The sequence below is a fragment of the Erythrolamprus reginae genome, chromosome 7 (assembly GCF_031021105.1).
Source record: "Erythrolamprus reginae isolate rEryReg1 chromosome 7, rEryReg1.hap1, whole genome shotgun sequence".
NCBI lineage: Eukaryota > Metazoa > Chordata > Lepidosauria > Squamata > Dipsadidae > Erythrolamprus > Erythrolamprus reginae.
Genome location: NC_091956.1, coordinates 63,602,271 through 63,629,976, shown reverse-complemented (window position 1 = coordinate 63,629,976; position 27,706 = coordinate 63,602,271).

The window sequence follows — 27,706 nt, the reverse complement described above, 5'->3', positions numbered from 1 at the left end:
CCATTCAATGTGGATATATGAAAAGTAGTTACCAAAAAAACCCCAGATCGGAATATTTGAAAACATAGTTTAAGAACGTTTTAATCAAATTATGACTTTTATTTTGTTTCATTAAATGTACTCAGAGTTTACAATTTTCTTCAGAAGTAAATCATTTAGAGATTCTGAACTAAACGTCGCAGAGTTATTATATTTAGCTTTGTAACCAATTGTTTTCATATCTTTATTTAAGCCACAACTTTAATCTGCTCTAATTTCTATTCTTTTGTTTCATTTTTTATCTTTGTAGTAAATACCTCAGTAAAAGATACTTTCTAAATAATATTATATATTGCTAAATAGATCAGGGTAGGTTGGAGTTAGTTCATACTGTAGCTTTGACTTTTATTGAATCCTGAATACAAGACTTGCATGGTATTAATACCTAAAAATACCTATTTATCTATATGTACATTGAGAAGACTGTTTATATTTGTTAATAGGTAATAGTATGCTGCTTAAAATTGATTTTGAATAGCGGTTGGATGACATAAAAATGATAGTAGAGTTCTAGCAGTAAAATAGCCTTTTTGATTACAGTGAGATAACGTATGGAATGTTATCATACCATACAAATAAAGTAAATTATAAATATGAGGTTGTTTAATCTACTAAGCAATCTAAGCATCATCTTTTATCAATAAAGTTAAGTGGATATGGATGCAGAAATAATGATTAAATTAATGCACTGTCTCATGGAATTTCTTTAGACTGATGAGAGTTAAGTTTGCCTTCCATTATATAGTTTAACTCTTCAAGAATTTATCTTTCCCATATTAAAGCTATGTTAAGCTTCACTCCCAAGAGATAATAGCACACTACTTTTTAAAAAGTCAATATATTCATTTCTTTTTTAAAATCTACACTTGTAAGATGGTAATTATTTGATCAAACCACATCAACTACAGCAGATACAAAGCACTTTATTTTTTTGTTTATTTATTTCCATTTGTAGGCAGTCCATATCAAATATGAATCTGATAAATTACCAATTATTAAAATTATTATAGTAAATCAATAAATAATATATTTGTTATGATTGTCCACTCCAATAGATTTACAAAGTCCAAACACATAATTAAAACATATATAACTTGCATCCAATACAATATCAATATAAAAACATAATTTTAAAATGAAGGTTTTAAAAAATGATCATATCTGGTATGCAAAAATGAAAATATCAAGTAATTTAAGATTGTTCATATCTTCTGTACTATTAATGTACTATTAATCTGGACTTCTACAGTACACGTGGCAGATGACAGCATGATTGAGTTTAATTTTGTTTGTTGATAAAAGTAAATATGGCCATTACAGTTTTTATTTTATTTATTTATTTATTGATTTGATTTTTAATGTCGCCCTTCTCCTTAGACTCAGGGCGTTTTACAACATGTTACTACTTCACACATTGGGTTATCCCAACTAAGAGGGAAGGAGGGCACATAGGTTTCAGTCAGGTCCTCCATTCTGGAGGGAAAATACTGACTGCTGATTGGCTAGACTGTCTGGCAGCTCCCTATAAAAGGGCAAGCTGTCAGACAGAGCCTTTGCTAGATTGTAAATAGTTCCAAACAAAGAACTGTTGCTTTGAAGCCACATTTATTTATTTATTTATTTATCTATCTATCTATCTATCTATCTATCTATCTATCTATCTATCTATCTATCTATCTATCTGATTGATTGATTGATTTTGATGCCGCCCTTCTCCTTAGACTCAGGGTGGCTTACAACATGTTAGCAATAGCACTTTTGAACACAGCCAGCATATTGCCCCCACAATCCGGGTCCTCATTTTGCCCACCTCGGAAGGATGGAAGGCTGAGTCAACCTTGAGCCGGTGATGAGATTTGAACCACTGACCTACAGATCTACAGTCAGCTTCAGTGACCTGCAGTACAGCACTCTACCTGCTGTGCCACCCCGGCTCTTTTTGACAGGAGGTTTGAAAAATTCAGTATAATTCTCTCAAACTGACAAAAAAAAAAAATCCTAACAAGGAAACAATTTAAAAAAATGATATTGCTGTAGTAATCCTGCACAATTGCAAGGGTAATCCAGAAAGTAAGGTTACAAGACATGTAGCTCTTACGGGGAATGTTTGCGGGGGAAGTTGATATTGCTATCATGTAGCAAAGAGCCAGCAAAAGAAAAGTTTAGAGATGAGCATCCTCATTCCGTTTCCTTCCAAGTGCGAAGTGCATGCTATAATATGTTACCTGAATGCTAAGGGCATGAACAATTTTATGATGTGTGTCCAAGATTTGTTTGTGATTGGTGCCCAAGATTTTACTTGGCAATTGCTGAGTTTTGGATTTTTTTGGCTGAAGGAGAATGGGTATGGTGCCACTACATAATTGACATTTGCTCTCTGGAGTATGGTGATAAGCCCAAGTTTCATCTCCTGTCATTATTTATTTATTTATTATTTATTTATTACTTAGATTTGTATGCCGCCCCTCTCCGAAGACTCGGGGCGGCTCACAACATGTAAAAAACAAATCATAAGCAATTAGACAAATTTAAAATATTTAAATATTTAAAAAACCCCATATGCTAACAGTCACACACACAGACATACCATGCATAAATTAAACGTGCCCAGGGGGAGATGTTTCAGTTCCCCCATGCCTGACGGCAAAGGTGGGTTTTAAGGAGTTTGCGGAAGGCAGGAAGAGTAGGGGCAGTTCTAATCTCCGGGGGGAGTTGGTTCCAGAGAGTCGGTGCCGCCACAGAGAAGGCTCTTCCCCTGGGGCCCGCCAACCGACATTGTTTAGTTGACGGGACCCGGAGAAGGCCCACTCTGTGGGACCTAATCGGTCGCTGGGATTCGTGCGGCAGAAGGCGGTCTCGGAGATATTCTGGTCCGATGCCATGAAGGGCTTTAAAGGTCATAACCAACATTTTGAATTGTGACCGGAAATTGATCGGCAACCAATGCAGACTGCGGAGTGATGGTGAAACATATACAGGGAAAGCCTCAATTTCAATCTGGAAATGGTCAAGAAATTCTCGGGCTGCAAAAAATTGGGACTTAACAACTGAAATATTGTGATTATGTAATACTCTGGCAAATGTTTTCAATATTTATTGGAGAATTAATAACTATAATAATAATAAGTACATGCACATACACTGCATTACTACTAAAAGGATGTGGAGAGGCTTAATTATTATATCAAAGATAGACATTTCTTGCCAGCACCATGGGGACCTAACATCTTGCCCATTTGCTAGATAGAGATATTGTGGTTAGATGCTGGATCCAAGCAGGCATAATTTTTCCAGACCAAACAAGAAATCATTGAGATCTATCACCTGGTTCTGGACAGTCACTTATCATGGATCGTGAAAATTACTCTTTTTACTGTAGGCTTACAAATGGAATGGCTGGGATCCTACATTTCTTTCACTCTTGCAAACCAGCATTGATGGACATTACATTTGACCAAGTATTATATCTTAATCACTTTATTTATTTTATTTATTTATTTTATTTATTCGATATTTATGCCGCCCTTCTCCTTAGACTCAGGGCGGCTTACAACATGTTAGCAATAGCACTTTTTAACAGAGCCAGCCTATTGCCCCCACAATCTGGGTCCTCATTTTTCCCACCTCGGAAGGATGGAAGGCTGAGTCAACCTTGAGCCGGTGATGAGATTTGAACCACTGATTATATTTTTATTATCTCTTTTATTCATTAAACATGAAACTCAGTCAACTGAACACTTTAAAAGGTGTCACAAATACCATTGACTCATGACAGTGGTTGAAACAGGTTGCTGCCAGCATCCTAGGAGTCAACCAAGTATCTTCTTCAAATATAGTTTTTTGCAGTTCCGCTGGTGTTATTGCAGAAAGCTGCAATTTCTTTATTTGTTTTGTAAAATTCTTGAACATAGTACCAAATGACCCAATGACAATGGATATCACTGTGACATGTTTCATCCGTAGCCATGTTTCAATGGCAGGTCACAATATTTTGTAATTTTTCCAGTTCTTTTTCTTCGACTCTGGCATCTCCTGGTAAAGCAATATCAATAAACTGTATGCTTTGCCCCTCAATAACCATGATGTTCACCAGGTTTTATATATATATATATATTTGCAGTATATTTTTATAAACATCAAATATACATGGAATATTTCAGCCTTGATGCAGCAGCTCTACATATTTTCTTCTTTGTAAAAGTATTACTGTTTTGTCCGAGACCACCTTCTGCCGCACAAATCCCAGTGACCAGTTTGGTCCCACAGAGTTGGCCTTGTCCAGATCCTGTCGACTAAACAATGTCATCTGGCGGGACCCAGAGGAAGAGCCTTCTCTGTGGCGGCCCTGACCCTCTGGAACCAGCTCCCCCCGGAGATTAGGATTTCCCCCACCCTCCTTGCCTTTCGTAAACTCCTTAAAACCCACCTCTGCTGTCAGGCATGAGGAAGTTGAGATATCTCCCCCAGGCCTATATAATTTATGTATGGTATGTTTATATGTGTCTTGTTTTTAAATAAGGGGTTTTTTTAGATATTTTTAAATATTAGATTTGTTATTGTACATTGTTTTTATTATTGCTGTGAGCCGCCCCGAGTCTACGGAGAGGGGCGACATACAAATCTAATAAATAATAATAATAATAATAATAATAATAATAATAATAATAATAACAACAACAACAACAACAATAATAATAATAATAATAACTAGAGTTTTATAGACACTTACATTTCTGAATTTGTCTTGGATTAAATTGTTAAGAATTAGTAATTGTTGTTGTTAGTAAATAGTTTAGGAATTACATTTGGATAATTTTTATGTATTCTGTTTTCTTTTTATCATTCTTATACACCAAGAAACAGCATTACTTCTTGTGAGAGAACTAGAAAGCCATGGAAATTTCTATCAATTCCTACACAGTGCTTTAGGTTATTTTCCCCCCTTAGAAATATAACTTCTAAGGACAATAATAGAAAGAGTGACTTGACAGTAATGGACAATACCAACAAAGGTAATTCACTTTTCAAAGTAATCCTTGAAAAGGTAGCTTGCTATGTAATTTTTTTGCTTGCACAGGACTGGAAATGCACTAGTGGTTTCAATCATAAAAGAACAGAAAGTACAAAATTTCTTTCTATCTTTCAGGAGAAACCCCCCCCCCCAAGTGTCTTCATTCTTTTAAAAATATAGTCCCTTAGGTCCATCACCCAACCTTTCTCAGTACTGAGTACATTCAGTTTTCCTGAGTGTATCATATTGATTTATCTTGAAGAAATCAGTTATTCCTCACAACAGTGGCTTAAAAGTCTTTATATGCATGTCACATTAACAGCTGCTTTGTTTCATTAGTGGAAGTGTTGCTTTTGTGTGCACAACAGAACATACTGGACAACAGAACATAATGGTTGCACCAAGCTGTCCAGAAAACCTGACTGCTTTAAAATGAAGAGATATACTGGTCTCTGTTCTACAATCTTCATGAAATAGTTTACAATAGCTTGAATACATTCTAACACTCTAAAATTGCCAAGAATTAGATCATGTTTGATCATTGACATTCCTGGGTTTACAGTCTGTGAATCAAGGTTAACTGGATAGAAATGTTCCTTAGGAGAATTATAGGCAAGACTGAAAATTATCTGGTGAGCTGGTCTTGTAAGGATTAAATATTTTGACTCTTGACTGAAATATTGCCAAATTATTAGTCATTAACATAACTGAGCACAGTCACAAACATTAACATGTTCCTTCCAAACATCCTGATAGTTAGACTAAGGGTTGCTTTAACGATTGAATGTGATTATTTGAACACATTTCCATTGATTGAAAGTCTGCATAATTTTAATTTTCTGTGAAAGTGAGAAGCTGCCGAAAAATTGCCATGTCACATGTAGAGCTCAGCGGTGGGTGGCTCCTGGTTCGGTCCAGTTTGGCCCAGTTTGGCAAACCGATAGTGGCGGTGGCAGGAGGCTTGGCCCAGCCACCCAGGATGCTTCTTTGCATGCAGGCAAATGCTCAAACAAACCGATAGCAATGGAATTTAGAACTCACTGCTGATATAAGTATAATATATATTTTAAAACTTCATCACTGGTAAAGACACCCTCCCTGGATAGTTGATTGCATTTAAAAATCAAATGCAAACAAACAAAATTGAAGAGAGTGAGGTTTATGCTTGCAGGGAGAGTTTTAACATTTTTCCCTGGTGCTGAAATAGCTACTTAAGAAATTTCTGGAAAATTTGTACTTTTGTTATTATAATGTATGTGACATTTTATACTGATACTATCAAGTTTCAGGAATCAGAAAATAATGACAGAATTTACAGAAACTTGTAGCATTACAAACATTTCAGTTTACACTTCAATAATTGTTAATGTTAAAATATTTTCTTTTCATATTTACAGTATTTAGTATGATTGTTTTTATAATAAGGGTTTTAAACTGTTTTTAATGATTGGATTTGTACGGTGTTTTATTGTTGTGAGCCACTCCGAGTCTCTGGAGAGGAGCGGCATACAAATCTAAATAATAATAATAATAATAATAATAATAATAATAATAATAATAATAACAAAAAATCAACAGACGATCAAAAGTGCAGACTCTGTAAAGAAACAGATGAAACAATTGATCACATACTCAGCTGCTGCAAAAAGATAGTACAGACTGACTACAAGCATGGACATGATGCTGTGGCACAGATGATCCACTGGAACTTGTGCCGGAACTACCATTTACCAGTGGCAAAGAACTGGTGGGATCATAAGCCTGAAAAAGTGGTTGAAAATGAGCAAGCAAAACTACTGTGGGACTTATGACTTCAGACTGACCGAATTCTGAAGCATAGCACACCAGACATTGTGATTGTGGAGAAAAAGAACGTATGGATCATCAACATCGCAATCCCAGGGGACAGCAGAATTGAGGAGAAGCAGCTAGAGAAATTAGTCAAATACGAAGATCCAAAAATCAATCTGCAACGACTCTGGCATAAGCCAGTGAAAGTGGTCCCAGTGGTACTTGGCACACTGGGCGCAGTACCAAAGGATATCAGCAGACATTTGAAAACCATCTGAATTGACAAAAACTCCATCTGTCAATTGCAAAAGGTCGCTTTACTGGGATCGGCAAACATAATTCGCCGCTATATCACGCAGTCCTAGGTGCTTGGGAAGCCTGACTGGTGATGAAATACGAAATCCAGCATAGTGATAATTCTATTAATTTATAGCAGGGATGAGTGCAGTGCAGAAATATTTTAGAATGGAGCAAGACTTTCATACAGTGTGGATATTGATGGAGCAGACACATAAACATGCACAAGTTTTATGTTTACTTCAGAGGTGGTATTCGCATGAACCAGTAACTGAAATTTGGACTGGTTCACCGAACTGGCAAATACCACCTTGGTGGACCCCATGCCTAGTCACCCAATTTCCCCCACCTATCCGCTTGCAGCTCACCACACCAATCCGCTCATTGCTCATTCCACCCATTCCACCCAGCCGTCCATAGTTTTCAGTAGTTTGCAGAGCAAAAAGCTGCTGCGGCTCCTCATTTTCAGCATGGGAAGGCTCCAGCCACTGCTGTGTTGTGGTTCAGCCTGAGCCAGATCAAAGACCAGCTGCGTCTCTGCTGGCTCCATGCCCGGGGGAGGATGAGAGCGGAGAGGAGAGTTCGTTGTAGTCAGACAATGCAGACAGCAGTCACGAAAGTGAAGGTGATGCAAGGCCTGGGAGCCCTGGGGAAGGGCTATCTCAAGCAAGTAGCTGTGATTCCCTGGAGTCCCTGGATGATGACGCACAAGCTATCATTAGTATGCGGCAGAGACGCATAGCTCAAAGGAGAAATCAACTGCGTAGATATTATCAGCGTTGAATGAGGAACACCAGGGGGTTGGGTGTGGTTCTCATTAGCAGGGAAGGGTTTATAAGGCATGAGAACCATTCTGGCAGCGTGGAGTGTTATCCAAGGGGAGTTGGTGTTATCTGCATTTTCTCTCAGCATTTTTGTTCCTGGCTCGTGGCCCAGCAGCCTTGAAGACTGGTGGGAGGTGTGTGTCTGTTAGCAACAGCCTCGTCTGGCATTAAGGATCCTGTGTTTCTGTATGAAGAATTGCCTTTGTGTATCTATTTTGAGTTCCAGTGTTTTCCTGATCTGTAAGGACATTTTCTGTTGGCTTTTCTCTTTATCATTATAAAACTGTGTTTGGATTCAACCGGTGTGTCTGGCTTATCTTTTTGGGTTGGTCATAGCCTCCGGAGTGACCCAGACAGAACACGCTGTTGGCTCAGTTCCAGTTGGCAAAGAGGCTTCTTGCACTGGAAAAGAAGCAATGGCTGAGGCTTCTTGCTCTGAAAACTACCAAAAACTACAGACCAAAGGGGGAAAAAAGGCTGAAGTCCTGTCACTGCCATCTCACGCCACTAGAACATAAAATAAGAAGCTTATTTTCTTTTTCACAATTATGACATGGTTGAGTCCAGCAATTTTTATAAACAATTTTCCTAAATTGGATTTTATTTAAAATGCACGAACCATTCCAGCTGAATGCTGACATTCACCTTTCCTCATCTTAAGTATGATAACCTTAATTTGAATTTAAATTGTTGAGAAAATGAGTTTTGACTATGTGAATGATAGAAAACTGGGATAATGGGATTATTTCATATATTCCAGTGATAAAACTGGAAAGTTACATTCTTTCTGTTGCTACAAATTTTCATACAAGCCAATTCAAAAGTACTATTTCTCTGCTAATTTTATATCACTGCATTTCCATTTTCTTTCCAAGACAAAGGAAATTCTAAAGGTGCTTTGGAAGGACAATCATTTCATTATTTAAACAGATCCTGAAATTTAGCAGGTATATGATAAAACTGTTGTCCAACATTGAAGCAAGATAAATTTTGTTCTTGCCTGGTACTGAAATGTCACTGGATCCCCTGAAATGCTGTTTGGTAAAAGGAGGTTGTGAATTTAATGCTAGTTAGATGTAGGGCGTCCTGCTTGGGCAGAGGGTTGGATCTGCAAGGTCCCTTCCAACTCTTTTAATCTGTTAAATTATTTATGTGAAATACAATCAATTGTTTATAATATACTAAAGACCCAATATATGGTTTTGGTATTTAGTCTATTACAAAAAACAGTCCTCCTTAAAATTGCAACAGGAATGGCTGTTAACTTGATAAAGGTAATCAAGATAGTTAGCTACAGCTTTTAAACTGCTTAAGTTCCATTTTTAATATTAAGAAAATAATTAATTAGAGCAAAAAAGAATGAGCACACTTCCAATTTTATGCAGATAATTAATTTTCAGAAGTGTCTTTGAAATATAGTTGCTTAAGCAATTAAAAAGCAAGCAGGTCCATCTGTTACTATATTATGACAATATTCTCTTAAAGAAGAAGTTGATCCCATTTCATTTACTGTTAATTGTGAAACAAAGTCAATTCTATTGCACCAGTTCAGTTGTCAGAGAAAATTAAGCAACAAAATTTAAGTTGCAACACAAATGAATTAGATTTATGGCTATTGTGTTTTGTTTCAAATAATATTATAGCAAAGAATTATATAATTTAAGTGACTCTATCTCTAGAACTCAGAATAGGTATACTAACACTGGTATATAATACTTAGCCCAAGCATATTTTTTAGGCTGTAAGACCCAGTAATCAAGAAAAATTGTTTCACAAGAAGTCAATATTTAGGATAATAACACAGCTTTCCAACTATGCAACTCTCAATAATTTATTAAACGAAGATTCTTTCCATCAGTTTTTAAATTTGTATGTTTTCCAAGTTAAATACAGATGTATAGTTATAGAAAACCAACTGGATCATCAAATCTCTCCACTTTGTAAATTATTTTGTAGTTGTTAATTATGATCTGGATTGTAGAAAAATGCAGAGCCTCATTGAGTCATCTAGATTTTTGCTATCCTCATGGAAACATTAACATAGTTTTTTAAGCATCATATGAAAAAAAATAACAAACTATTGAAGTCTCTAGGCCAGTGATGGCAACCTTTTTTTGGTTTGCATGCCAAACAGGTGTGTGTTTGTATGTGCTATCATGCATGCCCATGCCCACACCCCTTCCTCCTCCCCAACACATGCTCACCCCTGCTGCGCTGCCTCCCACGCATGCGCACAGGCCTTTTTGAAGCCTGGTAGATGAAAAATAAAATCCCCAAACAGGCAAACTGGAAGTTTGGGAAAATGCACTTCCAGATTGCCCATTGTGCTGTTTTTTACACTTCAGGGCTTCAGAAGCTTCCCTAACCCTCCGGAGTGCAAAAAACTGCACAACAGCAAACCGGAAGTGCATTTTTCCAAACTTCCAGTTTGTCCATTGGGGAATATTTTTGCTTCCAGGGAACCTTCCCTGAAGTGTCCAAAGAACAAGGTCAAAAATCATCTGGCCAACACTCATATGCGCACTGGAGTTGAAACATGGCAAAGTCTCATGTGCCTTCTGATTTGGCTCTGTGTGCCACGTGTGGCACACGTGCCATAGGTTCGCCATCACTGCTCTAGGCATTATAAGCCAAGCTATTCTAAAGATTAGACCCATCTTATATTGCATTCTAATAAAACTGCATTTCTTGGCATTCTGTTTTTTCAAATGGATTTGCCATTTTGAGGAAGAGAGCAGGAGGGAGGAATGGAGGGAAGGAGAAGGAATGAATGAATGAATGAATGAAGGAAGGAAGGAAGGAAGGAAGGAAGGAAGATTATCTAGAATATTCAATTCTGCTTCTCATTTTCACATACGAAAGTGTATTTTAATGTTTGCTTAGAAATTCATTACCTTATGACATTTTAAAGAAAGCTTTATAAAAAGATTTACTGAATCATTCAGAAGCTTTCTTTGTAATTCTTGCAAGCGTAAGAAGTTTCTGTGTAAAACAGAATTGTTTTCTCAAGGTAAGTTTCCTTGATGCATGTTTAACAACATAGTTTAATAACTTGGCTTTTCTAAGCTCTTAGAGAAAAAAAAAGTATCATTTTTTTAACAAATGTAAACACCTAGCAAGTACATTTCTGAAAATGTATCTTCAGTTTGAAGACATCTTCCAAATAGGTTTGCATGCATATTTTTAACTGGTTACAGTTGATGCAAGAGTCTCTAGTTGAATGCTGTCAGACATGTAGGAGTGTATATGTCAATTCTTGACTTACCACAATTCATTTAAAGAACATTCGAAGTTACTTATGAGCATTTTTCACACTTACGACTATTGTAGCCTCCCCGTTGTCATGTGATTTACAATCAGATGCTTGACAACTGACTTGCATTTATGATAATTTCAATATCCTGGAGCAAAATGAATGAAGAAACCATATTTACTTAGTGTTACTAATTTAACAGCTGCAGTGATTCACGAGACAAAAAAAGTCATAAAATGGGGCAAAACTCACTTAACAAATTTATCACTTAACAACATACATTTTAGGTTCATTTGTGGTCATAGGTTGAGGATTACCTGTATTGATCTCCTATTACCAGTCTGGTCCACATACAGTGATACCTCATCTTACAAACGCCTCATCATACAAACTTTTCGAGATACAAACCCGGGGTTTAAGATTTTTTTGCCTCTTCTTACAAACTATTTTCACCTTACAAACCCACCGCCGCCGCTGGGATGTCCTGCCTCCAGACTCCCGTTGCCAGCGAAGCCCCTGTTTTTGCGATGCTGGGATTCCCCTGCTGGGATTTCCCTGCAGCATCGCAAAAACACAGAAGTCCGGAGGTGGGGTTTCCTATGGAGGGGAACCTCAGGGGAATCCCAGCAGCGCAAAAACGGGCGCTTTGGCTGGCAAAAGGGGTGAATTTTGGGCTTGCACGCATTAATCGCTTTTCCATTGATTCCTATGGGAAACATTGTTTCGTCTTACAAACTTTTCACCTTAAGAACCTCGTCCCAGAACCAATTAAGTTTGTAAGACAAGGTATCACTGTATTTATATTGATGTCTTTTACATTCCAGCATCATGGAATTCCAGGCATAAAAATGAAAAAAACAACAACTCTACCTTGCTTTATCTTTTATCATATTTCAATTATTTAATGAATGCTGTTGAATCCATCTATGATTCACATTACCCAAATGCTGGAAGATATTTAGGATTCCTAGGAAATAAAAGTAGTAAAATATCTTTTTTCATTTTTTTACTGACATCTATATTAAATGTTATTCTCAGTGTGTTTGATATTACAAAATGATGGTATTTATGCAGAAGTTTAACGTTTAGAGTTCATACATCTTAGATTTTTAATGATGATTTTAAAACATCTTTTCCACAATAGTCATATATCAGACAGCTCTGAGTTGAAATAAATATGCTAGAATATTCCAATTCCAATAAATGCATAATGACAGGAAATCCTAGATAAAAGCCTCTAATTATAATTTCTCTTTACAGATTTGGTATTGTATATTGTGAAGACTCATTTAGGTTTTCTTTATCTGTAGTGTTTTATATATGAATTTGATCTTATATACTGGTAAATGCTGAATACCTCTAGGGTTTCATGTAAAATGGTGTTTCTCAATCTTGTGCTTATTCATGTCCCTTATGACCTCTTAGATCGGCTGTAGATAGTCTAAAGTTAAAATTTTGTGGGTTTGGGAAAGAAACCACAGAGTCAGGTAGTGGATTCCAGGCATTGATTACTCTGTTGCTAAAGTCGTATTTTGTCTTGGTCTCTCTGGTGCAGCATCTAAATGGAGGGAATTATTTTATACTGAACATGGGGACATGTTTCTGGCCTTACTACATTCTCCTTTTTGTATAATAGTTAGGGGTTTTTTTCTTTTCATTTCAAACATGGCCTTTGAGATAAAAGTTAATTTTCATCTGCATCCTCATGGCATAATGGTGTGAAATGCTTTTACACTCAAGGTGTAAATGCTGCCGTAATATACTTTTTCCTCTCAAAAAAGGATAGATAAGGCTTATGTTTTCCATTTATAAACTAACTTACCTCTTACCTCCTCATAAGCATCAACACTTCCATAATAACAAGAAACTAAATGAAAAAAGGCTCTGGCAAAATCACAAATCTCAGCTATTAATTTGTAAATTTTTATCTTTTCTCTATACTGTTATCAATCAGTTTTCTTTTAAACAATCTATTAACTTTAATTTCTTCTTGAAAGGAATCCAAAGTTCATATATTTTAATTTTAGTTTTAATTTATAACTTGTATTCTTTTATTCTTGTTCTTAACTCCATTTGTAATTTGTAATTTTACTCATGTATTTATATTGTACTATATTGTAAACATAATAGCTTGGGTGAGATGTGTGATGCAGAAATTTTTTAAAAAATTAAATAACAATATTCTGAGGGTTTGTTTTGTGGTGGGTAAACAAAACAGTCTAGTTACTATTTATTGTTCATTCTGACAAGTGGGCCTTTCATATGTTTTAATAAATATGGCTAAGCAAAACTCATTGTATATATAAAAAAATTCCTTTATGCCTACCTGTAAACATTTAGTGAACCTTCCTTTTTTCTATTGTCAGTTTTGAGATAGGCTCTTTGCCTCTACTTTAATTGAAATTCCTTATTATTGCACGTTTATCCAATGTGAGGTAGCAAAATATAGAACAGTAAACCTCACTGTTTTCAGGAGAGAATTGTGGAATTGTCAGAGAAGCAATTGACTTCTTTCTTTCTTTCTTTCTTTCTTTCTTTCTTTCTTTCTTCCAATAATTTCTCATATGTACTGAAAAATGGGATATTATCTTGTTAGTACTTATTCTACTTGTGCAATAGAATGATGCTGCGGATATAAAACAGCACAGAAAGAAAAAAAGTAGCTCATTATTTTTGTTTGTTGTTAATCAATTAAAGGGCATCTCTTATAAAAGTATTGATTTAAAAAAACCTGTGAAATCTATACTGCTAATTAAAGGCTCTGCAATGTTATCTTCATCTCAATCTATGTTATTTATTTCTATATTCATATACATTCTAGGAATGTACAGATCATTTGATCTCTGTTTTGAAGATAAGTACATTCACATTCAATATTGTGATGCTGCTGCTGAATGAATGGTACTTATGACTGGTCAACGAAATTCCAGCCATTGCAACACCTCCACATCATGTGATAATGACCTTGGCAACTGGTTCTCATTTACTTCAAACAAGTCAAAGGAGAAAGGATTGGAGGGATTGGAGCAGGGAAGATTGCATGGGTAAGAGCCGGGGTGGCGCAGCAGGTAGAGTGCTGTACTGCAGGCCACTGAAGCTGACTGCAGATCTGTAGGTCAGCGGTTCATATCTCATCACCGGCTCAAGGTTGACTCAGCCTTCCATCCTTCCGAGGTGGGTAAAATGAGGACCCGGATTATGGGGGCAATAGGCTGGCTCTGTTTAAAAAGTGCTGTTGCTAACATGTTGTAAGCCGCCCTGAGTCTAAGGAGAAGGGCAGCATAAACATCGAATAAAAGAAATAAATAAAATAAGTCTCCCTCACCTGACAACAGTTACCCTCAAGGCTGAAAATATGCCAATGCAACTGCCCACGCACTCTCCTCCATCTGGCAACATCTATCCAAATTGCAGTTATGAACCCTCCCCTGCATGGCAGCAGCCACTTGTCTGCCTGCCAGTCTTACATGGTTCTCCTGGCACCTCCACTGACTTTTGTTGTTGGAAGCCAATATGAAGTTTCACAGAGGCCTTCGCTTAGCTTGTAAATCTTACTTACAGTGGCAATGGGCATTGCCTGGATTGCAGTTACTAAGTGATAAAGTGAAATGACATCATGCTTTACAACCATGTTGCTTGGAGATGCAAATATTGGTGCCAGTTACTGTAGTTAACCAAGCATTATCTGTACCATATTTAAATTCAGCTTTCCAAATCAAGAACCAAAAGCAACACATTCTTTATAATATATGATTGGCCCATAAACTAGCACTGTATCACAGCTCATCTGACTAGCTAGCAGGAAAGGATATCTTTTGATAGGAAAAGGAAGTATATTTCTATTGTTGTGGGCATATGGCCAGCTCCTCTGATAACAGATTTTGAACCGGATGAGCCAGGTCCACTGGAGCATCAGAGACTTGTGTGACTCTCGGAGGGCTCAGACAGTGAGGGAGAAGGAGAGATGGAAACTGAAGCTGCTGGAGAGGTAGAGGTGGAGACCCCTGAAGTGCCTCTGCAATCCCCAGTTACAGCTTCGTCTGGGTCAAATGAGGAGGGGGTGATTGATGACCCATTTTCAATGTCGGGGTGCAAAGGATGATGGGATGACAGGAGCAGCTGCACAGACACAGAAGAAGATCTTAAAGCACACCTGGGAGTAACTAGGGAATGCTGCAGCAGGCTTAAAAGGGGAGGTTTTGTGGGAGGCCCTTCGCAGGAATTATTGTTCATGGTTAACAGAGACAACGAAACAGAGTTCCATCTCTAAACCGGCATCTTGCATCTTTGGAAAACAAACCAATTTTTGGACACTTGTGTTTGTTAAGACAGTATCTCTTAAACAATAGAGTGAGTACTTTTGCTGCAGCCCACTTTGGAGGCAATCTTGAAAAACCTTGGGGGGTTTTGAGACATTCATTACTGGCTTGGCAGTTAACCAAGACCTTTTGGTCATAAACAGACATTCTTCTTCCATCATTGCATCTCTCAGCCAATTTTCAAAGCAATGTATTTTGTATTTTGTAAATCTTCAGTCTCTGTGCATTTTGTATTTCCTTGCTGCTCAACCTACCCCATCAGGCAGAAACATTTTAATGTGTAAATTCTAGGAAGGTAGGCAAGTAGGCAATGTAACCTGCTAATCAAGTTTTTAAAAAAAGAAAAGAAAAGAATAGCTGTATTCAACATTTGCCTCAAGCACAATTCTCAGTAGCAGTCAGACTTTCCTATCAGATTCATAAAACATAATCTCTCTAGATGACACGTCTCAAGACAAATAAAGTTACACCATGTTATATATGGCAAATAGTATCAACTTAAGAAGTATTATAATAGTTCAGTCAAGTGAACAATGCTATGAGCTACTGCACAAAGTAAATAAAACAACCGAGCAGAATGATAAGGTAAACTGACCAGCCATAACATTCTCTTACACCCTTTAAAATGATGATCATGCTATACCATGAGTACAGGCAGAACACAATTCCAGTACATGTCACTCAAATATTTATATTTCGTCTCTATTGTTACATGAAAACATGTGCAACATATTCCCTTTTCAGAACTGTGCATGTGTGTATTTTAAATGAAATATAAATTGAAAGTATCCGTTTGTTACACATCTTTTCTCTACTGTATTATGCAAACACTGGGAGGATTTTTTCTTCTTCTTCTCCCATACCAATCTAACAATTGCTCAAGGTCTTTTGATGTTTACAAATAGCTTACTAACAAAGAATGTATTACAGTGCATGTACATTTCCTTCAAAAAATATACATTATATTCACACCTGTCACCTGGTCTATTTAACAGCTGTCTGTACTATACTATCGTATTATCCAGGCAACAATATAAAATAAAATAAAAACCCCATCTGTTCCTAATTTAATCTCTATGCTAAACTGACTGATCTGCATTACTTGTTACTTTAGAACTGTTTCATTCATTATTTATTGCTCACAGATGTTGAAAGTAAACAGATGTTTTGCATATGGCACCTATGTTGCTGGTGGTATTATCAATTCACAGTGTGTAAATAACAGCTATTTTAACATACCACTTCAAGACAACTTTCCAGCTCTTGTGACACACTGATTAATGGATTAAAGGCTTAAACATCTGAAGTTCTTATTGAAAACCTGCCATTAATTACTAATTTGCATAGTGACAGTTTACAGCACACATTTATTTAGAGAACAACACTAAGTCCTGAATTCTAAGAATCCTTATAATCAAAATGACAATTCCTAAGTCTGAGGGTAAAACTTCCAACAAGCCAAACAACGAATGGCACTATCATTAGCTGTTCACATATTTTCAAAGACAGAGAAAGAGGGAAAAGGAAGAAAAGAGGGAGATAATGTGAAAAAAAATATAGCAAGATGGAAAGTCAAGTGGAATGAACAATTGCCAATTTCAGCTTTGATAAATCTAAGACAAATTTCAACATCTGGAACCAAATAAATATCTCACTTCCATAAGCAAAACTGATGTGTTGGAATGGGGATGCTGAAATGCATTATTTGCGAAATGTAGGCTGCAGACTCACAAGTATAATCAAGAGTAATTTTAAAAGATTGACTTTGCTTGTCAGAGTTTCACAAAATGTGATCACATGACTCAGAGACATTGCAACCATCATAAATATGAGAGACTTAATAGTATTATACAGGAACTTCCAGTTGAGGCCACAACTCTACTGGATATGAAAAGTGGGGGAAAACTCACTTAACAAATTTCTCATTTAACAACACACATTTTGAATTCAAGTGTAATTGTAGGTTGAAGACTCCCTGTATAGACTTCTTGTCTAGTCCACATTTGTATGGTAATGTCTTTTACATTCCCTCATCATGCAATTGCAGGCATAAAAATCAAAAAGTAACTCTACCTTGCCTTACCTTTTGTTCTGCCTGGCCGGCTGGCCACCCAAACAAGGCAATTATACCAACACACACAAATAAAAGCTTGCAAAAAGCAAAAGGTTTATTTATGTACAAAATGGGCTGAAAGCCTCAGTGACTACAAAAGGAATGCTGGTTTATGAGTCCAAGGGTCAGGGTTAACAACTCAAACCGTCAACAAAAGTCTTTCTGGCTTATGTCAGCCAATTACTCACTTTGAATGACAGAATTCCAAAACTGTCCAAAAGAAATCTTTGACCTGACGGACCAGTCTTCTGAGTCAAAATCAGTGGCCAGAGGAACTGGCCGTGAGCCAACCACAACACCTTTGATCATATTTTGATTACCTAATTTATTGTATGAATGTTGTTGAATCCATCTATGATTCACATACAGAAGTGCTGGAAGATATTTAGGATTCCTAGGAAACAAAGGCATTAGCTCCGAATCTCCGGATAGGTGCTGCATATAAATCTAATAAATAATAATAATAATAATAATAATAATAATAATAATAATAATAATAATAATAATTTCTAAATCAAGAGTGGGATATCATTGTGTCTTGAGCAGCCTTTCCCTATTTGTCAGTCCTGGAGTTGCTTTGGTTTAGTGAAGTTTACTGAAAGATGAAAAACAATGTTGGCAGAAAGACAGTTATGGCTGAATATTCCAAACACTTATTTGACGTCAATTTCAATCATATAATAAAATAAGTGATGAGTTAAGTTAATGAGCAAGTGGGAAACCACACAACATTCTCCTCAACCCAATCAGATGACAGATGTCACTTGAGGAGGAAACTCACAGACACAGTAGTCAATGCAGGAACCAAATAGATGGATGGATTTCCTTTAGAGATGGGAGAACCCTGTCCTTTATGGCTAGGACCAAGTCAAAAGATGGGGAGTGACAGGAGAAGGATGCTTTTATACCATAGACTTGTTCCTGATTGGCTAAAGGGCAGTGTCTTCCCATCTTTGGAGGCTAGCTCCACCCACTATGGAGATTTTTTAAAAAAAATATAGAAAGATCTATTTCAAACAATTATAGTATACAACTCTTTTGTTGTCTTTGAATGAAACAGGGTTAGTCAGGATACATTATGTGAGAGAAAGGATTGGAGGGATTGAGCAGGGAAGATTGCAAGTCACAGGGTAAGAGCTGGGGTGGTGCAGCAGGTAGCGTGCTGTACTGCAGGCCACTGAAGCTGACTTGTAGATCTGAAGGTCAGCGGTTCAAATCTCATCACCGGCTCAAGGTTGACTCAGCCTTCCATCCTTCCGAGGTGGTTAAAATGAGGACCTGGATTGTGGGGGCAATATGCTGGCTCTGTTAAAAAGTGCTATTGCTAACATGTTGTAAGCCGCCTTGAGTCTAAGGAGAAGGGCGGCATAAAAATCTAATAAATAAATAAATAAAATAAATTATTAGTGACAAATTAATAAAAGAGATAAAAGTAACCTGCTAAAAGAGATATTATTTCTTCAGAAATTATGCATTCACAGACAGACTCCAATTACCAGAGCACTTTAATATTGAAATAGATGCACAAGTGACATTGGTAACTTTTAATTAATAATGAAATAAAAAAGTTTAATGGTCACTTCAAAATATGAAGATTCAGCAGTTTGATATGTCTCTGTGTTTTAAGATCCTAATTTACACATCTGTGTTGAAAAGGGTTTTCTTATATTTTAATAAAATGAAAGCTTCCCAAATGGTAACATTGCTACTGTGCAGAACATTAATATTAGTAGGTGATATATTGCATAGTTTCTGTTGGAGACAATAAAGGTTTGCCAGCATAGAAGAATAAAAATGACCTGAAACAGATAATTTCCCATACTTGCGTCCCCATTTGTATTTAATTGCCATTATTAACTAGCAATTCTTCAAAATACCATAATGCTTGCCTCTTTCTCTCTCTCTCTCTCTCTCCCCCTTACACCCACACCCACACATAGATTAAGAAAATATAATAATCAACATAATACTTCTATTCACTTCTCTTCCAAACATTTATTACATTTCAGGAAAAAAGTATGTTCATCATTTGAAGCTTTATTTATATGCCATACACCTTTACGCTATGTTGATTTATATGGCCTAGTTCCACTAAATTCATTATTTGTGTGTGTGTGTGTGTGTGTAACATATTTTGCTGATAATGAAAAGGAAGGGAGACTACTATACATCTATTTCAGGCTTATTTGCCTTCATCAGGTAGCCACATCCTTACCGGGATTTGAACCCGGGGCCTCTTAACCATTAGACTACAGGCTCATCTCCTGTATAAACTTGTACCAGAGAAGGGTTATGTGTGATTTTTTGTCAAGTCACCTTGGTATATTGAAGTAGCACATGCATATACATATACATATACATATACATATACATATACATATACATATACATATACATATACATATACATATACATATACATATACATATACATATACATATACATATACATATACATATACATATACATATACATATACATATACATATACATATACATACAGTGGTACCTCGAGATACGAGTTTAATTCATTCCGGACCTGGGCTCTTAAGTCGAGCAGCTCTTATCTCGAACGACTTTTCCCCATAGGAATTAATGTAAATAATTTTAATTGGTTCCAGCCCTCAAAAAACTCACAAAGTTAGTCTAAATTATGCAGAAAGACATGTTTTTAATGAAGAAATGTACATGTACATATAAATGAATAATGAAGTTTCTTTCACTTAACTTGTAAACTTTCTTAAACTTTTAAATTTACATATGTTCAACTTCTCTGCCACCCAATCCTGTAGGACAGAGGTCCCCAACCCTTTTTGCACCAGGGACCGGCTTTAAGCGATCAAGAGAGGAATGGGTGAATGAATGGACGGAGGGTGGGAAGGAAGGAAGGAAAGAGGGAAGGGACAGGAACAGAGGAAGGAAGCAAGGAAACTTATGAAAGGGGAGAGTAAGAGAGGAATGAGTGAAGGGAGGGAGGGAGGGAAGAAGGTGGGAAGGAGAAAGAAAAGAAGAAATAGAGGAAGGGAAGGTAAAAGAGAGAAAGAAAAAGAGCAAGAAAGAAAGAAAGAAAGAAAGAAAGAAAGAAAGAAAGGGGGAAGGGACAGGAACAGAGGAAGGAAGCAAGGAAACTTATGAAAGGGGAGAGTAAGAGAGGAATGAGTGAAGGGAGCGAGGGAGGGAAGAAGGTGGGAAGGAGAAAGAAAAGAAGAAATAGAGGAAGGGAAGGTAAAAGAGAGAAAGAAAAAGAGCAAGAAAGAAAGCTGCAAGCACCCCCCCGAGCCCCCCAGGCCAGCTGCAACCTTTTAAAACATGCGCGCCGCTTCGCAGCTGTCTCCTGAAGCCGAACGCGGAAGTTAGCGTTTGGCTTCAGGAGACAGCTCCTTGGCGCTTGTATCTCGAATTTGGGCTTGTAAGTAGAACAAAAATATCTCTCCCCTCCCAGCTCTTATCTCGAGTTGCTCTTAAGTAGAGCTGCTCTTATGTCGGGGTTCCACTGTATACATATACATATACATATACATATACATATACATATACATATACATATACATATACATATACATGAGTCAAAAAGAGGGCGGGGAAAATATTTACTGACCCCTCACATCCTGGACACAAATTGTTTCAACTCCTACCCTCAAAACGTCACTACAGAGCACTGCACACCAAGACAACTAGACACAAGAACAGTTTTTTTCTGAACGCCATCACTCTACTAAACAAATAATTTCCTCAACACTGTCAGACTTTCTACTAAATCTGCACTTCTATTCTACTAGTTTTTCTCATCATTCCTATCACCCATTTCCTCCATGTTGACTGTATGACTGTAACTTGTTGCTTATATCCTAAGATTTTTATTAATATTGCTTCTTCATTGCTTATTTGACCCCTATGACAATCATTAAGTGTTGTACCACATGATTCTTGACAAATGTATATTTTATTTTATGTACGCTGAGAGCATATGCACCAAGACAAATTCCTTGTGTGTCCAATCACACTTGGCCAATAAAATTCTATTCTATTCTATACATATACATATACGTATACGTATACGTATGCATATACATATGCATATGCATATACATATACATATTCATATACATCTATTCCTATATTTAGACTACTTATAGATTTTGGGCAGCTTTCACTCCATTATCATTTCTCCATTCCCAATTCTTACCAGACAAGTACAGTGAAGTCAACATTTTTTTAGACTTTTTATTCTTGACTGAAATACTGAGAAGAGGCAGAAAATATTATGAGTTAACAATTTCTATTTGGTTCTAGTGAACTTCTCTTTTTTTCTATTTTTACTGCTTTTCTTATGATTGCCATTGCAATATTTAGGGTCCAAAAGTGAAAATGTGTCAGTTATGACAATGGAAGTAGAAGACAAGCATCTCCTCCTGCCTTCCCATTATTTTGTTTTTATTTGTCTTTAAGACTTTAGTTCCAGTTAGCTCTCCATTCCTGTAGGTATATTGTCTGGTTCATATTACTCTTATCTTAATATTTTTGTAAAATCCCCCATTATTTATTTTCCTTAATAGTAAGAAATCAGTATTTCCATGAAGGTCCAGTCTGATTGTTTAATTAACTTTACTATTTTTCAGATGCACTTTTATCAAAGAAAATAAATAAATTATATATAATTAATTCTCTATCTTACAAGGCTAAGGTTGCAAGTTCAAGTCCCAGTGAGGGTATGGCTAGCTGATGAGGCCAAAATAAGGCCAAAATAGATCTACCCTAGTCTTCCTTAATTTTCAAATCCAGCAAAAACATGTGACATCAATTGTCAAATAGAAAGGTCAAACCTAGGCTTTATCCTGTTTATAGAATCTATAATATGTATCTGGCTTTCAATATTTCTTTAGAACTTCATTGGTGATATTGGAATTAGAACTATTACTAGAACCTATGCAGCAGAAACTTGAATTATATAACAGTTATTGTTTTAACTTTCATTTCTACTGCACAAATTACTTGTACAAAAAGAGTGATATCTATCTAAGGAAATAATTATAATTTCAATATTTAAAAACCCCCAGTAGCTTCTCATTAATGAGACATATTTTGTAGTGAGAAGTCCCAAGGCCATAATTTATTTCATTTACCTTCTCTGTAAGGAATATTTAGCATGATTAACTTCAAAGATGGCAAAGAAGTCCAAGGATGAAGAACATATGAATAGAACATAATAACATCCAGGCCAAAACTAGTGCTTTGTTGAAAAGCATCAAATTCTTGATAATGAATTACTTAGGTATTGAAAAAATGTCACAAAGTTAAATGAATGCACTGCCCAAGGAAAAAAAATGAAACAAAGAAAAATCTATTGGAATTAATCAGGTATTGTATGTCTTCTGTGATAGGTAAGACCTGTGAAGTGACTTTTCTCTAAGATTATGGCAAGGTTGTCAGATTCTTATTATATTAACACAATATAACAAAAAAAAAAATCAGAGTGCATTCACTAGATCTGGACAAGTATATTTAAAAATAACTTGACTTGAAGTAAAGTTAAGAAATAATGGTAAACCTACCTTTTTAAGAAATACTTTTAACAAAATAATATTATGTTGCATTTATAACATTATGTCATATTACAATGTATCAAGTTATATCAACCTTGAGCAGCTGTTCATCAAGAAGAGGAATAGTCTTTCCTTCTGGGATGTTGTTTGTAGCCTCAAATCATCCAAAAACCATATTTAGCTTGTTTAAAATATCTGAGTCACCCTTACATGTCAGGGAAGCTGCTTTATAGTCAGTAATGATCCGAAATCTTGTTGCATATGTCTTGGGTCCAGAGCAGTAATGGTTTACAGCTGGTACAGCTGGGATCGGGGTTCCAGTAGCAGAAATTGAGATGCTTGTGCATCTATGCGCCCCTGACACATACAAGCATATGCACGTGCAAGATTTGGCTTCTGCACATGCAAAGCAAGCAAACTCTTGCGCGAGGATGCTCTCTCATGTGAGATTTTGCTGATTTTTTTGTGTTTTTTGCTTCTGCACATGCGCAGAAGCAAGGAAATAATCCAATATCTGCAAAAGTCTCACATGTGAGAGCATAATTGCATAAGATTTCACTTCCTGCGCATGCACAGAAGCCAAATCTCATGCTGACGGGCATGAGCACACCCACCAGATGTGCACATGCCCATGACGGTAGCAGCTGGTAAATGGAAATCTCACCTGGTCCATAGGATCTGGAAAGAAGTTATGCACTTTCTGACTATAGGATTGCTTGGCTATTGTTAGAGCATCAAATTTATTTTATTTATTTATTCATTTATTCAATTTTTATGTCGCCCTTCTCCTTAGACTCAGGGCGGCTTACAACATGTTAGCAATAGCACATTTTAACAGAGCCAGCCTATTGCCCCCACAATCCGGGTCCTCATTTTACCCATCTCGGAAGGCTGGAAGGCTGAGTCAACCTTGAGCCGGTGATGAGATTTGAACCGCTGACCTTCAGATCTACAGTCAGCTTCAGTGGCCTGCAGTACAGCACTCTACCTGCTGCGCCAACCCGGCTCATCAAATCAGATCTTGCTATGCTAAGTATTCAATGCATATAATATTCTATTACAAAGCCAGCATGGAGTAATGTGCTTTGTGTACACAAACTAATGAACCTAAAATTACTTTTACTTTTCACACAGGAAATACTCTTAAAATTCATGAATCACTATTTAGTTTTTAGCTATGCACATGGCTTAACCTATTAAAATATACTTCTAGTTAGTTCTATGATGTACCAATTGTTACTTAAATGTACTAATTAAGAACTATTCTTAAGAATTGTTTTTATTCGTTTAGAAGAAAAGATATCCCCTCAAAATAGATAAAGAAACAATAGCTCTAGCATCAGTCAGTATTCAATTGATGCATCAAAAATTCCAGTTGGAAAAATAAAAGCACATACATAATGTGTGCGTATGCACACACACTCACACACAAAATACTTCCTTTTTTTGATTTCTATATAACCTAGAGAAAAGCTATACTAAGGTTTGGTTGAATTTTATTATTTACGTCTAGTTGGTTATGGAACCAACTACATATGAAAAAGCATTCACAAAATGCAAGAAGCTTCCCTCTTCAGCACGATGGGAAGTTAGTGACAATGGGAACAAGCTTTTTTGAGCCACACCATTTTTTACCTAATATAAAATTTCAGACATTCATCTGAATGCCTGAAAAGGAGAACATGGTTTCCTTATTTTCTGAGATACTATACATAAAATTCAGATTGTGTGGGAGTCAACACAGAAAGAAAAAGGCTTACTGATACAAATATAACTCCTTAACATATTGAGGGGCATAGAAACAGTCACAGAGAGAATGGTTTAGAGCTGACTTCATATTCTTTCTTATTTGTATATTCATTGTAGCTACAACTAGAATGTCAGAAAATAGTAAATAATTCATGATGGCAGTTTCCATGTGTTTCCATGGGAATAGTACAAGCTTTCTAAGATTTGATCTTAAATACATTTTTTTCATTACTTTTTGTACACTTATTGTTATGTGGAATAATGTAAAATTGACACTTTTCACTTTTCTCATCAATACTATCTGAACAGTATCGTGAAAATTCAAGGGATAGGTAACTCTCGGTTTTTAAAAAATGCACATTTGTTATTTTTAATAAGTACTTTAAAAGAAATATTTTTAAGATTATGCATTTTGAGAATACAGATAAATTTATTTGTAATCATAATTATGAGAATTTAAAAAAATTATTATACTATTCTATATAGTCATCTTTACTTGACAACACTTACTTTTATATAAGCAATAGAGCAAGTAATTCCAAATATTACAAAGCCTGTAAATTACCATAGCCTCCATCTTTGTGCCATTTTTTCCTTCTTTCTGAATGGGCCAGGAAAAAATTCCTCATGTGATTTGCCGTGTGTATGTTAAAGGTGGTTATAACTGTGGACAGAAGAATAAGAAGGAGAAGCAATATTCAGAGACAAACATCAAGGCAGATGGCTACACTAATCTCATTTTTATAAACTGCTTATATAAAGAAAAGAGGGAATAGACTCTTTATAGGCTTCGTTGCAATTATGGTTATCAGTAGAAATAGTTAACCTCCATTAAGAACATTCCTAATAAAATAAGATAACATTAAACTAAAGAAATCCAAGACCATTGGGGGCTATATATGAATGCTTCAGGATTAATTAGCTACAATATATTGATTAATTGTATTTGAAGTTTTCATGACACTTCCATATTAATATAAAATGTATCATGGAAATGGAGTCTCTCTATATTCTTCAACTATATCTATGGTGCTGAAATAAACATAGACTGTGTGTGTGTGTGTGTGTGTGTGTGTGTGTGTTTGTGTGTGTTTGTGTGTGCGCGCGTGCACATATGTATGCATGTGTGTGTTTGTGTATGTACGTATCTATCTATCTATCTATCTATCTATCTATCTATCTATCTATCTATCTATCAATGGTGAGTGCTCCCAGTGTGGACTGGTTCCACCCACCTACCTGGGAAGCTTCTGTACATGTGCACATGCATCAAACATGCTTACAATTGTGCTCGTGAACCAGTAGCAAACTAATTTTTGTTAAACCTAAACTTCAGGTCGTGCAGAATGCAGCTGCGAGAGTCATCATGGGCTTTCCCAAATATGCCCATGTTACCCCAATACTCCGCAGTCTGCATTGGTTGCCGATCAGTTTCCGGTCACAATTCAAAGTGTTGATTATGACCTTCATGGCACTGGACCAGATTATCTCAGGGACCGCCTTCTGCCGCATGAATCCCAGTGACCAGTTAGGTCCCACAGAGTGGGTCTAAACAACTAAACAATGTCGCTTGGCGGGACCCAGGGGAAGAGGCTTTTCTGTGGCGGCCCCGGCCCTCTGGAACCAACTCCCCCCAAAGATTAGAATTGCCCCCACCCTCCTTGCCTTTCATAAGCTTCTTAAAACCCACCTCTGCCGCCAGGCATGGGGGAACTGAGATACTCTTTCCCCCTAGGCCTTTACAATTTTATGCATGGTATGTCTGTATGTATGTTTGGTTTTATAATAAGGGTTTTTTAATGTTTTAATATTGGATTGTTATATGCTGTTTTTATTACTGTTGATAGCCGCCCCGAGTCTACGGAGGGGGCGGCATACAAATCCAATAAATAAATAAATAAATAAATAAATGAATGAATGAATGAATGAATGAATAAATAAATAAATAAAAAATTAAATGAATAAATAAATGAATGAATGAATGAATGAATGAATGAATAAATAAATAAATAAATAAATAAGAAAGAAAGAACCCACTACTGGTATGTATTTATAGTATGTCACAGAAATGAGTACACTCCCTCATATTTTGTAAATATTTAAGTATATCTTTTGATGTGGCAAAACTGAAAAATGACACTTGGCTACAAAGTAAATAGTGAGTATGCAGCTTGTATAACAGTGTGAATGTGCTGTCCCCTCAAAATAGCGCAACACACAGCCATTAATGTCTAAACTGCTAGCAACAAAAGTGAGTACACCCTTTAAGTGATAATGTCAAGTAGCCATTTCCCATCCCTGGAGTCGTGTGACCAGTGAAGGGCTACCAAAACGTTTACTACCAAACTGTGGGCGTGGCTTATGCAGGATGCCCTGCATTTTCTTTCAACACCTTTCATTGCAAAATGGAGGCTTTGAGGGGGGAACTCCATTTTTACTACCCCACTGCGTTCTACCCTATGTGGGCATCCTGCAGTAGCCCACCCCTGCATGTGACTCATTAGTGGTACAAGGTCTCAGGTGTGAAGGGGGAGCAGGTGTGTTAAATTTAAAGTTATCACTCTCTTTCTCTTATACTGGTCACTGGAAGTTCACCATGACACCTCAGGACAAGGATCTGAAAAAATGAATTGTTGTTCTAATTGAAAATTGTCTAGGCTATAGGAAGAATGCCAAGACCCTGAAACTATACTGCAGCACAGTGGCCAAGACCATGCAGCAGTTTAACAGGACAGGTTCCACTCAGAACAGGCCTCGCTATGGTCAA